The 20,313-nt window shown below is 39.9% G+C and overlaps 1 protein-coding gene and 1 pseudogene across 8 annotated transcripts in view; both read right to left on the bottom strand.

Moving 5' to 3' along the window:
• LOC147821669 (proteasome maturation protein pseudogene) overlaps window positions 1-17,935 on the bottom strand; it is a 169,088-nt pseudogene extending 151,153 nt beyond the window's left edge.
• Window positions 1-18,275, bottom strand: part of Mtus2 (microtubule associated scaffold protein 2) — a 716,842-nt gene extending 698,567 nt beyond the window's left edge. For 3 of the 8 annotated variants that reach the window (XM_087199498.1, XM_004854793.3, XM_087199499.1), the window contains exon 1: window positions 17,776-18,269. The gene's annotated coding sequence lies outside the window, so the exon portion shown is untranslated. Of the gene's footprint in view, window positions 1-17,775 lie in introns of all 8 variants that reach the window. The other 5 variants (XM_087199501.1, XM_087199500.1, XM_087199502.1 and 2 more) reach the window with 3 other exon arrangements.
• Between the last annotated feature and the right edge of the window lie 2,038 nt (window positions 18,276-20,313).

The following is a 20,313-nucleotide window of genomic DNA, read 5'->3' as shown; positions in this document are numbered from 1 at the left end:
TTTTTAAAAATCTGCATTTCTTTCTTCAGTACACAGACTATTTGTGTGTTGGGAGGAAAGGGAGGTTTCAGATGTAAGGTTTCAGAGCCTTTTACCCTAAGTCTCATAAGTGATTCTCGGAATTGATCATCTTTCTGTATATCTGTATCACAATATCAAGTTCCCTTCCAGAAACAGGGCAGAGTGGGCTGGGTCGTGAGATGGAGTATAGGAAATAAACATCGAGGCTCATGGAATTATGGCTACTCTCCAAGGTCTCTTCATTGTCATTTTTTTTTTTTTTTTTTTTTGGTACCAGGGATCGAACTCGGGTCCTTGCGCTTGTGCAGCAGGTGGTGAAACCACTGAGCTAAATCCCCGGCCCCTTCATTGTCATTCTTAAGGGAGTGTGGGATCCCTTGGGGAATATGGAGAGCTGGATAAATGGCATGATGAGGAAATGGCCTTAGCCCCCCACAAGCAGGAGGCCCTTTGCATTTCCCTTTGATCAATTCTGTCCTCTGCACCCAAGAAAGCCAGAGACTTTTCTTAGGCCCAGTTTTTTTGTGTCTCTTCCCTGACCTCTTCCATCTGCCATTCCTTTCCTTTGTGGACATTCTCAGCACCACAGCAACTGCTGCCAGCCCTTCAGCTGCAGTCCGAGCTGCCACTAGCCACCACCCTGCCCAGGACTCCAGCTCTTCACACTGCAGAAGGAAGGTCCCCAGAGATTTTTGTTTCTTTTGTTTTTGGGTCCCAATAACTGTTCGATAACCAACCACATACTCCACCTGCCACACTGTATCTGGCCCCAAAACCTTGCCACACTCCTTTGTCCCTGCATTTGTCAATTAATATCTACCAAGTATATATTAACATTGGCCCAATAGAGAAAATCAATCCTAAAAAATTATAAGAAAGGAAAAGCTACATGTTACAAACACACTCAACTCTCTTTTACTAGAAAACAAATTCAGTTTAAATAGTCTTTGAAAACAAGAATCTCACACAGGTGGCAACTTAAAAGAATAAAGCTTACTTGATTCCAGTGTGGGAAGTCTGAAAGTACGTACCATGTAGCACAAATTGTAGGAATGCATCATAAATTTGGCTGATGACATAATTAGGGTTTTCTTTCCTAAACTTCCTCCTAAAAAGCTCAAACTACCTTTTTGGGGACCCAAACCTATAGAAACTATTGTGCTCCTACTGAGATTCTTTCAAGCCACCTAAATTTCCAACAAAAGTCATAGCTCAAATCTTTATTTTTATCATCTGACCCCTAGGACCAGAACTTAAGTCTCTCTTCCATAGAATCTGTAATGAGGTGAATCCCAAACAGCAGAGTCAGCCTGCCAGCTGTCCAGATTGTGTACTATGCAAGGGTACCACATTCAAGGAGGCATCAGCCACAGTGTGAGAATCTCAATTATTTTTAAAATTGTTTGTATTTTTCTTAAAACCATTAAGGATGGATAATTTATTTATACTACAATTCTCTAGCATATGGTAGTGAAGTATCTTGTCCTGAAAATCACCACAATTCAACAATTTCCCACCGATTAGAAGTAAGATGTCTTGCTGCGGGAATACTTTCGTCTCATTTTCACACAGTGCTATACGGGCTAGTGGCAGCCTCAAGAAAAGCTCCTCTCAAGTGCTTTAAACTTTCCATGGTCTGGTCTGTCCACTAAATCGTCTCCAAGTTGAATGGACTCTGGTCGCTGGGCGCTGACTTCCCCTGCCTCATATGGTCTTTCTCCCTTCACAACTCCAGTTGTCAAGTACATCCTCTACTCAGCGCAAGCCCCCACAGACTACTGCATCCGCCTGTCCCACTTCTGTCAACTGATACTACTACACCCATGTTAATGATAACACAATAACCTTTTGTCGTAGTAGGGTAATTGCCACTAAGAAAGAGATGCCTATTATAGGCACACTCCACACATTTAGAATCATTAACAAAACATGATGCTTGAACTTGGGTTTCAGCTGCTGTCTGAATATATTCCTCACATTTTCAAAAAAGCAAAGTGAAATTAAGCTTTCACATGAGAATTCATTTCCATTGATTTATTTCATTAATAATATCATTTATAATAACACGACCAACAGCTATTGACTATGAGTACCAAGAAGTGTGAAACATGTAAAAGGCAACTGCCAACCAACTCAAACAGTAATAAATCAAGTAAACGTCACATAAACTCACCCTAACCCTCCTCCCCGGCAAAAGAAAAACAAGTTTTACTGCTATTGGTGACTGTCTGACCTCATGGATAGTCCAGCTATGGAAACCTTGAAAAGGAAAAAGATACAGGAAAATTCTGAAGAAACAAGAAAGATTTAGGAAAGCATAAACAGTAACTTCATTCTAATACTTCTCATTAAAAAAATGAAATTAGTTCAGAAATCCTTGACTTTGCAGTAATTGTACCACAAACAAACTCTTCCCAACTGTAAACTCACCATTTTTCCATTTATCCATTGGCTGAGTCTAAGATTTCAGAGATACTTAATCCTATTTGTAGATTAACCTTCAATGGATTGCATGACTTCAATTTTCTTTCTAACTTAATCCCTCAAATAGTTAATGATCTGGAAACTGATTCTTAAATACACCATACAAATGAACTATCTTAAGGATTTAAGACACAGATTTGTTAGGGGAAGAATACCTCGCACACATGAATAATCGAGTCCATTTGTAGATCTTAATTTTCTTTTTTTTTTTTTAGATCTTAATTTTCTTAAACTGTACCAAATTTATATTCGGTCATGATTCTTATTTTCTAATTTAGAATAAGTTTAAAGGCAGAGGAACCAAGAATCCTACAATATTGACAATATTAGATCCTTAAGAAAACTTTGTTTCAAAAAATCAACAAAAATTATTTTTTCTCCAAATTGTCCAGAAGGAAGATATGTTATTTAGTGGTTGAAAAGACATGAATTTTCCTTCCAAATGCTACTGAGATAGATAATACAGGATTATCATCAAAAACTGTCACTATTCAACCATTTTTCACCTACAAAAATGACAAATTTTCTAAGTAAATAAACAGGATTTGAAAAACTGATTATAAAACTTAAATTTTCAAAACTACCTATTGTTTAACATAGCTCATTCTTTTGAGCAGCATCAACAATCTGAGTATTATTAACTGTTGCTGTTCTACCTCATCACCAATGGTACCTAAAAGATAATAAATGAATTCCCTCCAGAATCTGGAAAGGTTTACACACCCTTTTAATTCTTTCATTCCATTCAGTCCTAATTAACTAACAATACCTCTCAAGGACATACATGTGGCAGAAAGAAAAGATAAGGTCTGGAAGGCAAAGAGGTGAGAGAAAAAATGCCGGTATCTAAGTGGAGTTGGCTAGTTGGCAACCATGACAGAGAAGTGAAAGACAAGACACAGGGAATTGATGCAGGAAGGAAGACGTAAAGGGAAGCAAACAGTAAGCCTCCTACAAATCCAGTCCTGGTGTGGGAGGGGAAAGCACACCACACTGAGGTAATTAAGCAGATCCAAGCCCAGGTCCAGTTGGAATGAAGCAAAGGTTTACTCCTGGCTCATCATAATACTTAGTAACCCATCTATCTTACAACCCACAACTAGCATAATTCATGGTGCTCACAGGACTATGAAATTAAAACCAACAGGAGAGAAGCCATCAAACAGGAGAGAAGCCATGTGAGTACCTAAAACATACATGTTCACAAAATGTATTTTCTTCTAAGAAGGAGAGGAGCAGAGAGGGTTTAAATAATTGCTCCACATACTGGAAGGTCCATTAAATGAGCAGACTAAGGTCTGCAACAGAACAGAACATGGAAGCAACAGTACATGGAAGATGGCATAAGAGCCTAAGAGACAAGATGGTCCCTAATGCCCCTATGTCCTATACAAAAAGGCTGAGAAAGTAAACTCTGCACATTGATGAGTAAACTGTAAACAAGTGTCTGCAGTCTGCAAAATACCCATGGAGATAATTTGTTAAGAATAGATATCGATGGGCCTCAGTCTAAGGCTGATCCTTGTTCTCCAAGAATGTGTATTCTAGGGCCAGGGATTTAGGTCAGTGGTTCCGGCGCCTGCCTCACAAGTGCAAGGTTCCAAGTTCAATCCCCAGTACCAAAATAAATAAATAAATAAATAAATAAATAAACAAACAAATGTTAAAAAAAAAAAAAAGAACGTGCATTCTTGAAAGCTTTCCATAAGTACTGCTGGAGAACAGCCACATCGAAGAACCATCTTGGGCCAATCTATGAAAATTATCAGAGAAGCAGTCTCTCAATTCACCAAAAGTCTGATCAGGACCATCAGGCATGTGACAAGCACTAAGTCACTTAGCCTTCAGAGCAACCCAGAGTAGATTTCAATAACACAGTTTTGTAGAAGAGGAGACTGAAGAGGTCAGAGAGGTCAATGCCTCGCCCAAGATACTAAAGAACAAATCCCACCTTAAGACACTCTTCTTGCAGCTCTTCTGTGGGGGCAACCTCCGCCAAGTACCCTACAACAACATGGCCCCAACTCCACTGCAGCCTCACCACTTCTCCAGCCACCCACTCACATCCCTGCTCCACAGCAAACCAAACTCCTAAGCAAATTCCTGGGCAGCACTGTTGCAAACTTCCTGCCTTTGTTCCTGTTTTTTCCTAAAATGCCTCTGCCTTTCATCTACTTTCTCTTCCAAGAGAGACTTCACTTGTTTATGAAGCCCTTCTGACTCAGAACTAACCCCTTCCTTGACTGGGTTCTGCAGTAACTGGAACAAAATAATACTACACTTCTCTCCAGTATTTATGTCTGACCATAGGAGCAGACTGCATGATTTTTTAAAAATAGGTATCAGTAAATGTTTCAAAAATAATAAGTGCAGCCTTACAGCCAAAGCCAAAATTTCAATCTGGATCCAACCCAAATATACTGTGCTATATTTTTAGAAGCCTGTCATCTACTTTTACAAAAGTCTGTAACTGTCAATATGAGGTGGCTACTGAGCACTTGAAATGCAGCTAGCTGCATCTCAGCTGAACTGAGATGTGCTAAAAGTATAAAATACATAATTTTAAAGATTCATTATGAAAAAAGTGCAAAATATTTTCATAGGTTAAAATATCTTGATACATTAGGTTAAATATAAGGTTAAATATATCAAAATTGATTCCATCTGTTTTTTCATTTTTAATGCAAATACTAGAAACTGCTACATACATAGCTCACATCATATTTCTATTGGACAGAAACACTCTATAAAGTATAGCCTCATTAATAAATCTGTCAACATGGTGCTAAGCATAATTTAACATTTCCTACACAGTAATGGTAAACCATTTAGAGCTTTCAATGATAACAACCCATATGCCATAGGTTTGCCATCACAGATAGAATCAAAGGCTACCTTGGAACATTATTCAGTGTGGCCTGGCTGGATATATATAGTTTGTCCCTACACTCACAGAATACTATTTTCAGAGTTCTAGCCATGCATTGTACTTCTTCTCTACTATAGCTATTGGCACTTCACATATAATTCTAATCTAGATATTTTACTGAATTCTGAGACAATAGGCTGATAAGAGAAAATCAAGGCAGGACCAAAGTGAAGTAGGGTATTTGCCTGATGCACAAAATTGAATGAGAACTAAAAAACTCAGTGCCATCATTTGGAGGTTGCCTGTCCTCCAAGGGTTCATAGGTAGGAGGCTTAGTGCTCCATTTGGTGGTGCTGAGATGGTGAGAACTTTAAATGGCGGGGGCTCACAGATGTAGTCAGGTGATTGGAAGCTTTTCGCTCAAAAGAGATTAAGGTTGTCCTTATGGGATCCCAGTTCACTCCTCCAAGAGTAAGTTATGAAATTTGTAATAGCTAAAACTTGGAAACAGCCCAAATGCCCATCAACTGGAGACTGGATAAAGAAAATGTGGGGTTTTTTATAAAATGGAGTACTACCCAGTCTTGATAGCTTTTAAAGGGAAAATTTTATAATTTTTATGAAACCCAACCTATACATTTTGTCACCTCTACTTTTGGCAGGATATCTAAGAAACCACTGTCTAACCCAAAATTCTGAAGATTTACTCTTATATGCTTTTCCTAAGAGTTTCATTGTCTCACCTCTGACATTTGGGTAAACGAGCCATTTTTCGTTAATTTTTGTATATGCTATGAATCAGGTCCAACTTTATAGTTTTGCACTTGGGCATCCAGTTACACTAGCACCATTTTAAAAACTATTCTTTCCCACAGAGTTACCTTATCACTCTTGTCGAAAACCACTGTTGATAAATGTAAGGGCTTAATACAGGATAACTTTCCATTTATTCAGGTTCTCTTTAATTTCTTTTAACAATGTTTTGCAGTGTTCAGTATATAAGCTTTGACTGTCTTTTGTTAAATCCATTGCTATGTATTTTTATCATTTCGGTATTGTAAGAGGATAGATTTTTCTTAATTTTTATTTTCAGATCTTTCACTGTAAATCTACAGAAACACAATTAACTTCTGCTTAATGACCCTGTATTTATATGTTGCTATTTTCTGTTTGGTAATATTTTGGGGAAGACATTTGCATCTATACTCATAAGGAATATTGGGCTGTACTTTTCTTGTTTGCAATTCAAAGTAAACATGACCTTTAAGAATGAGTTGGGGGTTGGGGAGGGTGGGCTGGAGATTTAGCTCAATGGCATCATGCCTGCCTCACAAACACAAGGTCCTCAGTTCAATCCCCAGTACAAAAAAAAAAAAAAAGAGTTGGGAAATGTTACTTCCTTTTCAATTTTCTGAAGATTAGACAAAACTGCTGTTAATTTTTTAAATGACTGGTAGATTTTACCAATGAAACCACCTTGGTATGGACTTTTCTTTGTCAGAAAATTTTTTATTATTAATCTCTTTTTTGTTACAGGTCACTTCATGTTTTCTATTTCTTCTGAAGTCAGTTTGGTAGTGTATGTTCTTCCTAGGAATTTGTACATTTACATTAACTAATTTGTTTATATAAACTAATCATGTTTATATGGCTTTTTATATCTTTAAAATGAGTGCTGATTCTTTTTTGTTCTGATTTTCATTACTATAGTCTCCCTTATTTTTCTATTAGCCAGTTAGAGAAAAGTTTGTCAATTTTATTGATCTTTTCAAAAGATCATTTTTGTTTTCTTGATTTCTCTCTATTGCTTTTCTATTTTGTTTCATTTACTTCTGCTTTAGTCTTTTTTCCTTCCTTCTCATTTTTTTAAAATTTAGTTCTACTTACTCCATAAGGAAAAAGATGGGGTTATTGATTTTTTTTCTAACATGGGCAACTAAAACTAAGAGTTTCCTCCTTCATACTGATTTACGTGCATCCCATAAAGCTTCAGATGTTATATTTTTGTTTCCATTCACCTCAAAGTATTGACTGTCTTGCCTTAGGATTTCTTCTTTGACACACTGGTTATCTGGAACTATACTGTTTAATTTCCACATTTTCTGGATTTCTAAAATGTCCTTCTGCTATTCCTCTGTGGTCAGACATTCTTTGTATGATTTCAATCTTTTTAAATTCACCGAAACTTGTTCTAAAGTCTGACATGTGATCCGCTGTAAAGAATTTTCTATGTGTACTTGAGAACAGTGCATATTCTGCTGTAGTTTAATGGAGTGTACCACAGGTGTTGGTTAGTCCCAGTTGGTTTAAAGGATTCCTTATTGATATTCTTCATAGTTTCAATTCATTGTTGAATATAGAATATTAAAATCTTCAACTATTTTTGCTGAATGTTATGTTTCTCCTTTCAATTCTGTCATTTTTGCTTCATGTATTTTGGGGATATTTGTAAATCCACGTTTGTAACTAACTTCCCAATTAATTCATCTCTTTAATAATATATAATGACCTCGTCGTTTATAATTTTGACTTAATATGTATTTTGCCTGATATAGTTACTCCAGCTCTCTGTTGGTTACAGTTTGCATGGTATATCTTATTTTTTCCTTCATTTTCAAAGTATATGCATCTTCACATTGAGGCCATACTCTTAAATGAAATAAATAGGACACATATGTGTAAAAAAAAAGTATATGCATCTTTAAATATACAGTGAGTCTGCTGTACAGTATCTATTTGGATCATATTTAATACATTCTGCCAATCTCTGTCTTTTCATTAAAGTGTTAGTCCACTTACTTTTTTTGGGAGGGGGTACCAGGAATAGAACTCGGACCTTCCACTTGTGAGGCACGTGGTGGAACCACTGAACTAAATCCCCAGACCTAGTCCACTGACATTTAATGATAAGATTTACTTATGCCATTTTGTCACTTGTTTTCTATATGTCACAAATGCTGTATAGAATATATATATGTATATATAAATATATATAATGAAATACAGTGAAACTTTGGGTTGTGAGTAACTTGTTCTGGAAGTGTTCTACAAAACAAGCAAATAGAAAACATTTCTAATTAATTTTAACTTGATAAGCAATGTCTTGCAATATGAGCAACATAATGATGTTGAATGCCACATGATCACAAATGAACCAATGGATCTTCTCCCTCTCTTGCTGTGAGGTTGTGGGTGATTATCTCCCAACAGCAAGAGGTTATGGAGGAGATCTTGTTCTGTAGAGGAGGACAAAAAAGCAGAGGAATCCCTCACTTCAAACAAGATTAGAGAGATGTGTAAAATGTGGAAAACAGCAAAATCTTGTAGGAAAGTACCACTGTAGCAGTGTGAATGATGAATCTGTTTAATGACAGGGCAAGGTCACATTTCTACAAAATCTTTAAAAGGCAGCAAAAGCAAGTGTCATTGAATAGATTCCTTGTTAAAGGTGCATGCAAAGAAAAAAATTCCATTGAGCCAATAGATAGCAGTGCTTCTCTTAGTGATAGTGAAAGTTGTCCTATACAAAAACCCCTCTCATCTCCCTCACACTAGCCATGAAGGTTCTCAAAGGTAAGTATAGGTTAATTTGTTTTTCATTATATTCTGTATTTTCTTTATTATTTTGTATTATATTACAGTATTGTAATCATTTTTATATGAATATTTTGGGGTTGTGGAACAAATCATCTGAGTTTCCATTACTTCCCATGGGAAAATTGGCTTTGGTACACAAGTGGTTTGGATGACAAGCATGTTGCCAGAAAGAATTGTGCTTGCAAACCAAGGTCTTAGTGTATATATATTTGTTCCTCTACTTCTGCCTCCCTTGTGTAAAATAAATATTTTTCAGTATACCACTTTAATTCCCTTCTTTTACTACATAGTTTAGTTTTCTTAGTGTTTTACACTCTTTTTCTATTTACCAATGTAATTACCTTTACTGGCAGTCTGTGTCTTCCTATCGATTTTAGTTACTAGCTCACATCATTGTTATAGCCTAAAACATTTCCTTTAATATTTTTTGTAGTGCAGGTCTGCTAGTGACAAATTCTGTTTTTGTTCTTTTTTTCCTTTTTCGAGATGTCTTCACATTTTTAAAGAATCTTTCCCTGAATATAGAAGTCTTGATTGATGTCTTTTTCTTTCTTCACTTTGAATTCACCATCTCACTACCTTCTGGCCTTCCATGATTTAGGATCACAAGTCAGCTGTTAATCATATTGAAGATTCCCTACATGTGTTGATTCTCTTTTCTCTTGCTCCTTTCTGTTTTGCCTTTTGCGAGTCTGAATTTGGATGCTGATCTTTTTGTGTTTATACACAGAGTCAGAGTTTCTTGAAAAAGCAGATTAATATTTAAATAAAATTTGAGGAGTTTTTGACCACCGTTTCCTTGAGCAGTCTTTCTCTCCCTGTTCGCTCTCTTCTTCCCCTTCTCAGTCCTCTATTATGTATATGTGAATACTCATGAAGGTACCCTATAAGTCTGAGGCTCTGTTTTTCTTTTGGTTTTCTATTCCTAGGACTATATTATTTCAATTAATCTATTTTCAAGTTTGCTGATTCTTTCTTTTGCTGGTTCAAATCTGCTGGTGAGCCACTCTGGTCATTATAATTCTCATACTTCTCAATTCTATGATTTTTACATTTTAGTAATCTCTCTTACTGATATGCTTTGCTTGGTGAAACATCATTTTCATACTTTTAGTCCTTTACAAGAGAATTCTTCCAGCTTGAATATATTTATAATAGCTGGCTTTACATGTTTGTCTAATAAGCCCAGTCTGAACTTTCTCAGGGTTTTTTTTATTTTTTCCTCTGTTTGGTCCATATGTTCTTTTCCACGTGTGTCTTTATGTGTGCTGCAATTCTGTATTGAAAGCTGTATTTTAATTAATATGATAACTCTAGAAATCAGATTTTACTCTCCCCACTAAGGTGTTTTGTTGTTATTTGCTGTTTTTCTTGTTCCTATTTCTGTTGTCAATAGTCTAGACTAAGTATGTAAAGCTGATTTTCTTTATCGGGTACAGATGGTAAAGTCTAACTTTAGTGGTTATCCAATGGTGGAACAAAGGTTTCCCTAAATACCTTGAACCAACACATCTCCCAGCCATTGCTGATGGGCTGTGTTAGGACGTTATACTTCGACATGCAGTCTGCAGCTCTGCTTTCACCTTGTCTTCCCACCTGTGCACAGATCAGTATCAGCTAGTCTTTCCTTGGCATGCGCACATGCCTTGAACATTCCAGATTACAAGGGCTATGTAAAAGTTTTGTAAAGCCATCTACAGATACCTCCTTTCCTAGTATTTCACTAATATGGGGAGGTCAAACTCTTGTTGACCTCAAGTGACAGCCACCACCTCAAGCAGCCGTGATGTTAAACAACTGCTGCTAGTTGTTCCCAGCAAATGCCTGAGGCTATTCACATGGAATGAGTTCTAGCAGGTTAAATAAAAACAAGAATGGAGAATGGAGTTTTTCATGGAGTTGCTAAACAGATCATACAGTGACCATTTTCTCAGAAGAGTGTTTTTGGAGAGCTTTAAATCTGTGCCATCCTCTTTAGTGGCTTCTAGGTTATTAGTTTTCAAGGTCACCATGAAGCTAGATGGAGAGGGAACTTGAAATGCCATAAAGTTCATTGTTCTTACTAAGATTCTATCCTTTTTTCTTGAATAAACACTCCTCAAATTTTTGAAATCTTTTGGTTAATTCTGCCATTCAAAAAGTAATATATTTTGACAATTTTTGTGTTTTCTCATTAGAAAACCTTATTAGAGATGTGCTTTCAAGATAAGTGATAATTTAAGTCAGTATTTTCTAAAAATTAAAATTAATGTAAAATATCCATGAAGAACAAAATATCAAAGTTTTAAGAGAAGATAGGATCAGGACTGCTGGTTTTTCTTTCTGTGTCAGGCTCCAATATGAACCTGTCTTCATTAAAATTTTTAATATTTTATGTGGGTTTTGTATTTTGAATTTTTAAAATACATGAAAAATTTATTTTTATTACTGAGTTTTTGGTGCCCACTTAAATTTTGTGCCTGAATCAAGTGCCTGAGTAGCCTCTCCGTATTGCTGACCCTAGGAAGGATGATTTTCAGGCACTTCTGTTTTTACTCTCTAAACTAAGATATTCATTCTAACTCGACATTTATACTCAAATGTATCATCCTAAAATCAAGGAGATTTTTCAGTAAGCAGTTTGAGGGTGGAGAACGATGTAGTTGCACCAAAATAACTTCATAAATCTCCTAGTACAGCAAATTAAAGGAGTAAAAAATTACTGTCAGTTAACACAATGTAGATTTTTTAAATAATGCTTGATAAAGTACTCAGGAAATTAAACATTTGGCATGTCCACCATACAAACTTTCTAAGATATCATGCAACACTAACAGAAAATGTACTAAGTTTAGAAATATCAATTTCAACTAAAATTACTCCGGTGCACAATTTTGGTTCTCAATTTGACTTCCCCTAAAATCAAGTTGACTGTAAGAATTAGGAATAAAAAATGTGTTTGGCATAATACATGGCAAAATTTCCAACCCGAGAAGACAATCACTTGTGTATAGGGAAAGACTGCCTGTGTTGAGAAGCTATTTTGAGTGAGTAACTTCAAATAGCTTATGGTACAAAGACAATTAATTCTGGATGATTTGAGATTACTTCTCCTATACTATCATTTAACAGAGATAGTGTTCATATTAAGTTTTCAGATTAGTGCTTTGCAGTACTAGTTAGGTGAAGTGTAGAAATTTAACTTCTTTATTAAGTGTTTGTTATTTGCCTCTGTTGTTTTACTATCATTTCTTCTAATTCATGGCTCTAAACTCCATGCTCTCTCTATTGTATTTCTGAAGAGCATTTTAAATCACCATATCAGTATTAGCCTATTGTGGACAGATTTATTTGCTTTATTACAGTTCTTAAAGGAAATTAATGCACTGCATTGGCTTTTCATTTGTGCAGGTGAATCAAACTTCCCAGAGTCACTACCAACTTGTCATTAATACTATTTTGGCCCTAATCACATACACTGCTGACTTATTATAATGACTGTGTACACACTGTTTTGTTTTTCTATAGGAACCACACTTACTGTTTCAGTAAGTCTGCAGGCACACAGAGGATAGCAAGGCTAATAAAGAGCAGTCTTCTGGGGTCATACAACCTCTCCTCTGTGGGAAAAGGCAAGTACATTTGCCTAAAAGATAATAATCTTATTAGAAAAACAAACTCTCAACAAATTATGTAACAATCTCTTCTCTTTCTAGCTAGCCTAAACTCTGATATTAAAATATGAAATAGAAATCAGAGAAAAGATCAAAATCATAATTCATTTATGATTCATTTAGCCATTTATCTAATCATACTTCTCGAGCAGATGACGTAGTTAGTGTCCACCTAAAAAATACAAGAAAAATAATCTCAAGAAGGTTAAAATGAGTAAGAGTTTGAAAAATGCCTGGTAACATGTGACTATCTTAAAATCAATGGCTTCCCATATACTAATTATTAGTTGTAGATTATGTAATAAACATATACAGTCAAACCTTAGACTGTGAATAACTTGGTCCACAAGGGTTCCACGAGATGGTCAAACACTTCTAAGAAACTTTAACTTGATAAACAAGCAATGTCTCGTGATAAGAGTAGTATCTCACACTGAATGTCCCATGATCACAACTAGTCTGTCTCTTTCTGCTCGCTGCTTTGATATACAAGTGCTTTGGATTAGGAGAGGAACAAATTATTCTCACAAACCAAGGTTTCACCACATAAATTTTTTACTACATAGATACAGAAAGAATGCCAGTCTCCTAGCAATCTCACCTTTCTCATCCCACCTTCACATGTGTTCACTCAAGCTATTATGATGTTGCCTGCCCTGTAAGAAAGATTTCTTCTTTGGTCATTGAGAGTTTAAAATGATTACAAGCTAATGGCTTGAAAAGTAAACAGCTATACCCTCTTGCTTCCACATTCCTGTCCTACTACCCACCACGTGTCCAAGAAGGCTATAACTAAAAGCCAGCAGACAACTAAAGGCTGCTGCTCACTGTGGCTCACTCACCCTCTGCACAGAGGAATCCATTGCAGCCTGAGCTCCTCACACGTGTGTGCATGCATGTGTGTGTGTGTATTTTAACTATCAGGTACAGGGTAGCCATCTATGTGTCCAGAGGCCTCAGTCAGACATAGCAATTTCTCCTCCTTTAAACCCTAGTTAAGCCAAGTTGCCTTTGGGCCAAGGGTTCTCTCTGCCTCCATTTTACTCAGAGAGGTGCTCTCAGTTCCAGACATTTAGACGTTCTTTAAGGAACAGTTGTGTGGTCCCCACTGTCAACATCCTTTTTCTATCACAATAGGGTGACAGCAGGGATTCCAGATGAAATGGAACTTGCCAGTTGGCCTCTTTTCTTATGACAGGCCAGTGGGAGTCATCAATGAAGACACACAACCTCCCTTCCTACTCCTCTGTAGGTGCTGGTCCAGGCTGGGTTCCAGATGTCCTGAGAAGCCCAGAGCAATCCCAGCATTGACTGCTTTGAGTGGTGAGGAGGAGAAGGGACGCTGTGAGAAAACAAGGTGGCAGTTCAATTAGACAAGAGAGTGAGAATCTTCCACTGTGCCTACAGCACTTGCTGAGCCCCTCACACGTGGCAGCTGCGCTCTGTTCAGTCAGAAGCCTGCCATCACTGCTCTCCAAAGGGCTTCATCCATATGGTTCACTCTTCCCTCACCTTTCAGGCTTGGTTCAGCACCTCTCTCAGTGATACTGAATCCAAACACCCTGCTTGAATTAGCAATTTTCTATTGCACAGCCTTTTCTTCCCCATCTCTTATTTTTTTCTCCATAGTACCATCTCTACCTGACGAATATTTTAAGTCTGTTTGATTCTTCCCATAGGCTGTAAGTTCCCCACGGGCACAGTTTTTTGTCTGTTTTGTTTACTGCCCTACACTCACCTCCTAGAACAGTGCCTGGCACATAGAGACACTCATCATTATTTCTTGGATGGTGTTTTAAAAATTATATTTAAAAAACTGGACATGAAAGGCAGTAAGGACAGGTCTTATCCAGTATTAGAGGGTAGAAACTTCCCTACACAGCCAACCTCAAGTCTGATGGTGCAGAGGTGATGAGGTGTTTTTAAAAAAAGAATGCGGCAGTGGGGAATGAGTACAGGCTCCAACAGAGTCAAGGAAGTAAAAATTATAGAAAGCAGAGTTATTCGATGGTCATTGCCAATAGGCCATCTTTGTGTCTGCTGACTCGTACTTGTCAAAAGTTAGATCTATCCTCCCTCAGAGACTAAAGACCACATTTCAAAGGAAGGGCTTCCGGTCTTGGAGAAAGACAATCCTGGGTAGTAGAACATACATGTACATCACAAAGGGACAGGGAAAGGATTTACACTAGCAAGTTTTTGTTGAGTGGTTTTGAATACATGCTCTCAGAAAAAAAGTCGAGAGCTATTATTTAGCTGAATTCCTTGAGGACAGCTTTGAGTTTTTCTAGGCAAGAACTCAAGAAGGGCTGGGTCATCCAGGAACATGGCCTTCAGCTGCCACAAGCCTTGTCAGAGTGTTTTAATGTCCCTGGGGACAGGGGATCATTTGTGCTAAAAGTTGCAGTTTTTACAAACCACAGTCAGGACCCAGTTGAGAAAAAGGTTCATAGGAAGAGTCTGAGTAACATTGAGCCAAGGAGTCTTCGTGGATGAATGGATAATGGAGAGGTGGATCTATGAGTGGGAGGATGAGGCAAATGCATTGGTAGGAGGGTCCAGATGAAAAGATCTGAGCACATTAAACTCGGATATCAAGTGGCAATCACTACAGAGAAAATATAAACTCAACTCTTTTCAACACCTTCTCAGTTTGATGCATATAAGGTTCACACTTGCTTATAAAAACTGCTAATAAGAACAAACTGATAATTTATCTAATCCTTTGCAACCTGCTTTGTTTCCTGCACAATATTTTCCAAGTGTCAGTTTGTTTGCTTACTGTTTTAAAGTTCCTACCGGAGATGGATCCTAAAGAGCTTACAAAAAGGTCGCCCATGGAGCTATGCTATCTATTCCTATTAGCTTTTTATTATTGAAACATTCAGCAGTTGGGTCTTTTCCTCCTCCCCCTTGGCAGCCTGCCTCTTGAGATGTGGAAGAGTTTTAACCCATTGTTCTCACATTCTCACCCCCATCTTTGCTTTTCTCCACCTCCAGTTCACACTCAGATCCAAAAAAGTCCCCTTCATGTGAGATCACAAGGCACAGATCCTGGTCCTCCAAGTAAACACCTGATTTCTGGAGCTTCACACAGCCCTAGCTTCTAGAAATCTGCATCTTCTCAACAGGTCAACTCCAGCGTTGCCCAGATTTATTTTCTTTTCTTTTTCATAACAAAAATAAAAATAGAAGAGGCAATTTTATAAGTTAACATTTGAACATAATTTGGAAATGGGAGCCAATTCAGGGTTTATGGAGCATTAGGTTTATATAATTAGGGAGAGGGGTACGAGGGTGGAAAGATCTATTTAAAAAGAATTCAAAACTACAAACGCAGGCTTAAGTATGACCATATGAACATATTGTTAGTACACCCCCCTCCAAGAAGCCTCACTGAGAGATTTGAAGCTTTAGATTCATTAGCTTCCGTTAACTGCCTCTGCTGGGAGATCTAAAAGGCTAGAGAGGCTTCTACTACCACAGCATTCAGATCTCTAGAAAATCACCAAGCGTAACAGTCTATTACATCAATCCTCCATACACTATTCTTATCTTTCTTTCACAAAGCACCATCCCTGCTGTTCCCTCTAATTTGGTGGCAGCAATTCATTATAAAATTGGGGGGGGCGGATTGAGTTGGTGCATCCTCCTCCTAGTTTGGTTTTTTAACAGCCTAGATCCATGACAATTATGTAATACCCAAAACAAGGAGTTTAATGGAGTAGAAGCACAGTTGTAGTTCTTACATAAGCCTTCATAAACCATCCATAAAATCTGCTCCCAGGCTTGCTTGGATACTTGGAATTACATAAGGCAGATGGAAATCAGTGATTCAGCAACCAGATTTCCTTCTGACCTTAAAAGCTATAAAAATCCTTTTGCACTTAACTGACTAGTTTATGCTGTATTACATAAGTTTTTAATTTCATACGGAAAATCATCTTTAATGAGACTTGATTATTTTAGAATGTAAACATGAAGGAATATCCTGACACAATATTCAACTTTCCCAGCTACCCTGTGCACAATGCATGATAACCACTTAAGAATTCTGTGAGTGTTCCGCACAAAATTATGGGTCCTGGATAACACCAACTACTCTTTCTAAGAAAAATCAAGAGGAGTTATTTGGACAAAACACAAGCATGTACATGCTTAAATCCACCAGCACATCTCCTTTCCAACACCATTTTTCTCCCTGATGTTACATATTTTTGATTTACTTTAAATTACTGTAGCCACACTTTAGGCAATAAAGTGACAAATTAAAAGAAACAATACTTTTCCAATTGGTCTTACCACTGTATGTAAAATTACCAGGAAAACTATTAACATATAATAGATGCCAAGGTACCCCCCTAGGTCAATTAGAACAGAATGGGGGGGTGGCAAAGGGGGTCCCTGGACATTGGCATATCTGATGCTTTCTATTTTAGTCTTTTTACCTGAAAAAAATAACTATAAATGTGAGCAGAGCTTGAGGGTAGAGGATGGAGAGGGAAAATACAGATCTTTAATAACAATTACTGTTTTCATCCCATAGCAAAATAAATCATTCAATTGTGAAAGTCACAAAGGATGTCGATGGGATCTTTTTTTTAAATCACTATCCACCAATTCCCGTCAATTTTCATAATAGGTTTCAAATCTGTTTTTGTGTTGTAATGCCTCACAGTTTACCTAAGGAATTTTTAAAGGGCCCTATTTTATCTTAAAGGAATATCTCAAGTCAAGACCATGCTTATCTCCAAGGAAAGTTTTGGTTTAAGGCAGAAATTATGGTTCTGACCTCTTGTGCTCTTCTTAGATACTTTGGTAATAATCACTCATAACTTTACCAATGGGCAAATATTTTTAAAGCACTTACATAACAGTGAGTACAGACGCCTTTGGTATCCTTCCAAGCGTACTTCTTTGTGTTTGTATTTAAAATAGAATGGTAGTAACATTACTTGGGTGTCTGCAATTCCTTCTGTGCACAGGCTCAGAATGAAAAAAAAGAAGAAAAGAAATGGACGGAACAAGCCGTTCCACTGCTTTTCCATCCTAAGGCTCCAAGGAAATAACACATTCATCCTAAATTAAGACGAAGACACGACCAAATTATCCAAAGCTGGGGGAGGGGGGGGGGAACTCGCTTTAACTAACCTGCCATCGCCTCTGAAACGGGGGTGTTCAACCCGGCAGCCTGCGAAGGTGCCGAACAAGCTGCGAGGTCTCCGCCGAATAGGTGATCCGGGCAGGAAAGAACAAGCGCTCTGACGACAGGAGCCAACCCACGCCGCGCCGCCCTGGGCAGCCGCCGCATCCCCAACTCTGTGCACCTGTCTTCGCGGCCGCAGGCCGCCCCGCCGGACCGTGCGGAGGGGATTCGCTCACCTGGGTCAGAAAGGGCCACGCATGATGCTCACAAGGCCAGCGCTGCCCCCGGGAGACGCTCGTCCCGGGCCACGGTGGACAGTCGCTCCCTCCCGGCTCCTCCTTCCCCGCGGGAGTTTCCCATTTACAGACGGGTCCGGAGCCCGGCTGACCGCTCAGGGATTTCCGCAAAAGGCCACACAAACTTGGCGGCCGCCGGCCGAGGTGGCGCAGGTGCAGAACGAGGGGCGCGTCAGCCCCGCCGCCCCCGCCGGCCCGGCCCGCGCTCACCTCGCAGCCCCGCCCGGGAGCCGCCCGCTCCAAGCCCGGGACCGCCGGGCCGGGCCGGGGCCGCCACGCGACTCCTCGGCGCTGCCCGCCTCGCCGGACAAAGAGAAGCCAGGGGCCGGCGGCCGCCCAGCCTAAGCCTCAGAGCGCGCTGCGCACCCTGCGAGGTTCCTCCGCGGTGACAGCGGCCGGGCGGCGCGGGGCGGCACAGGCGCGCTCTCCCTCCCGGCCGCGGGGAGTCGCACAAGCCGAGCCCGGGCGCCTCCTCCCGGCCCGCGGCCCGCGCCCCGCGCCCCGCGCCCCGCGCCCCGCGCCCCGCGCCGCCCGGAGCTGCAGCGCCCTCTGCCGGCCGGCCGCTGCAGCTGCGGAGGCGGTGGGCGCGGCGCGGGTGGCTGCGGGGCTCCTCCGAGGTCCTGAGCGTCGGAGACCCCTTCGCAGCGAAGAGGGGAAGAAGGTTCGGGGAGTGGGATGCGCTTTTTCCCTAAGGACCGAAGGAGGAGTAGCTTCGGACTGCGCTCGGCAGGAAGCCTTGCCGGTGAGCGTTGGGAAGAACTTTGAACAGCTCTATGGTTCCTGATTCACAGGAGTCCAAAACGGTCTCTTAAAAGGGCTTGCAGGAAAGGCAGGCGCTTCGTTCTAGAAGCAGGCTTATGTCTGTGGTTCCTAAGCACCAAACGTGTCTACCCTCTGTTTGAAGGTACATCCTTGACCATCCTTGACCTCGCTTATGACAAGTAGATAAATTAGTAACTTCTCAGAGGCCCTTCCAGTGCCGCCTGAAATACTCCTCTCCCCTGTGCCATGCCCTGGAATGTTTCAAATGCAAGCCGGGTGGGAAAGACTTCTGCAGCCTCCAGTTCAAACGGCAATGGAATAAAGATTTACCGCGATAAAGATGAAGTGGTGGAGCCGGGCACAGTGGCCCTCTGGGAGACCAAGGTAGAAGGATCACAAGTTCAAGCCCAGCCCAGGTAATTCAGACCCTGTCTCAAATGGTGAAGTTTTATAAAAGGGCGGGAGATGCAGTGCCCTGTGAAGGCCCTGGATTCGATCCCCAGTAAAACACACACACACACACACACACACACACACACACACACACATAAACACATGTGAAATTGTGGCGCTGTTATTTGCATTGTTTAGGTTGGATTGGTTAATTTCTTTATATTTTTAGATTTTTTAGACTGCTGTATTTAGCAGTATTTTAGACCAGTTAATTTTTTGAACAAACTGGGCTACTTGGTGAAAGGAAATCATGAAACAGCACTTTTTTCACACTACTGTCTCTTAAAATTATTCCATCTGATCTCCCTTTTCCTCTGCAAGAAACTAGGGCAGATTTTATAGCTTTTCCTGTCACTTTCCGGTGTTTAATGAACAGTTGGATTTATTGGTACTACAAAGTCTAGAACAATCAACATTATAACCTGCATCTTATCCCACTTAAGCCTTTCCTGCTCTCCTCCCTCCATTCACCAGCCCGATCCATGCCCAGAAACCTATGGACAGGGAGAAGCCTTTTGTTGGTCTTCACTTTCCTTTCCTATGTCCTCCTCCCTAGCTTGTGAGGCTCTTATCCTCCAGAGTAGGTGGGGGTGGCCTGCCCCAGCCCAGCTCACACAGACCCTGCAGGGCAGCGGGCCCTGGGAGGCTGATCTGACAACCTCCCCGTGCATCCTCTGTGGCCCACAGGCAGCGGTCCCTGGGATCACATTTGTGCCACACTCCAGGCTCTCCAGAGAGTTCTTCAGGTGCACACCTTCCTTTGCTTGAAGTGGGTGAGCCCTCCGAATCCTTGACATCTCCCCCCACCCTCCTGTCCCTTAGTTTGGGCTGAGGTGGCAGCCCACTTGACTAGCAAACCCTAAAAGGATGGCCCAATGCCTCTACTTCTATGTAGAGACACGTGTCTCTGTGGCAGCATAAAGGTGAGGCACTAAGATCTCAGGAGCATAACTAAATGACAATATGCAGCTTCCACACCTTAAAATCCACTATGGTGCTCACACCAAGGCACAAGTCTCCCCACTTTTCCCA

Source organism: Heterocephalus glaber, unplaced genomic scaffold (genome assembly GCF_053883595.1).
Source record: "Heterocephalus glaber isolate CG9 unplaced genomic scaffold, H.glaber_assembly_v1.0 deba00001720, whole genome shotgun sequence".
NCBI lineage: Eukaryota > Metazoa > Chordata > Mammalia > Rodentia > Bathyergidae > Heterocephalus > Heterocephalus glaber.
The sequence above is the reverse complement of the archived record's forward strand: the minus strand, read 5'-3'. Positions and strand labels throughout refer to the sequence as shown.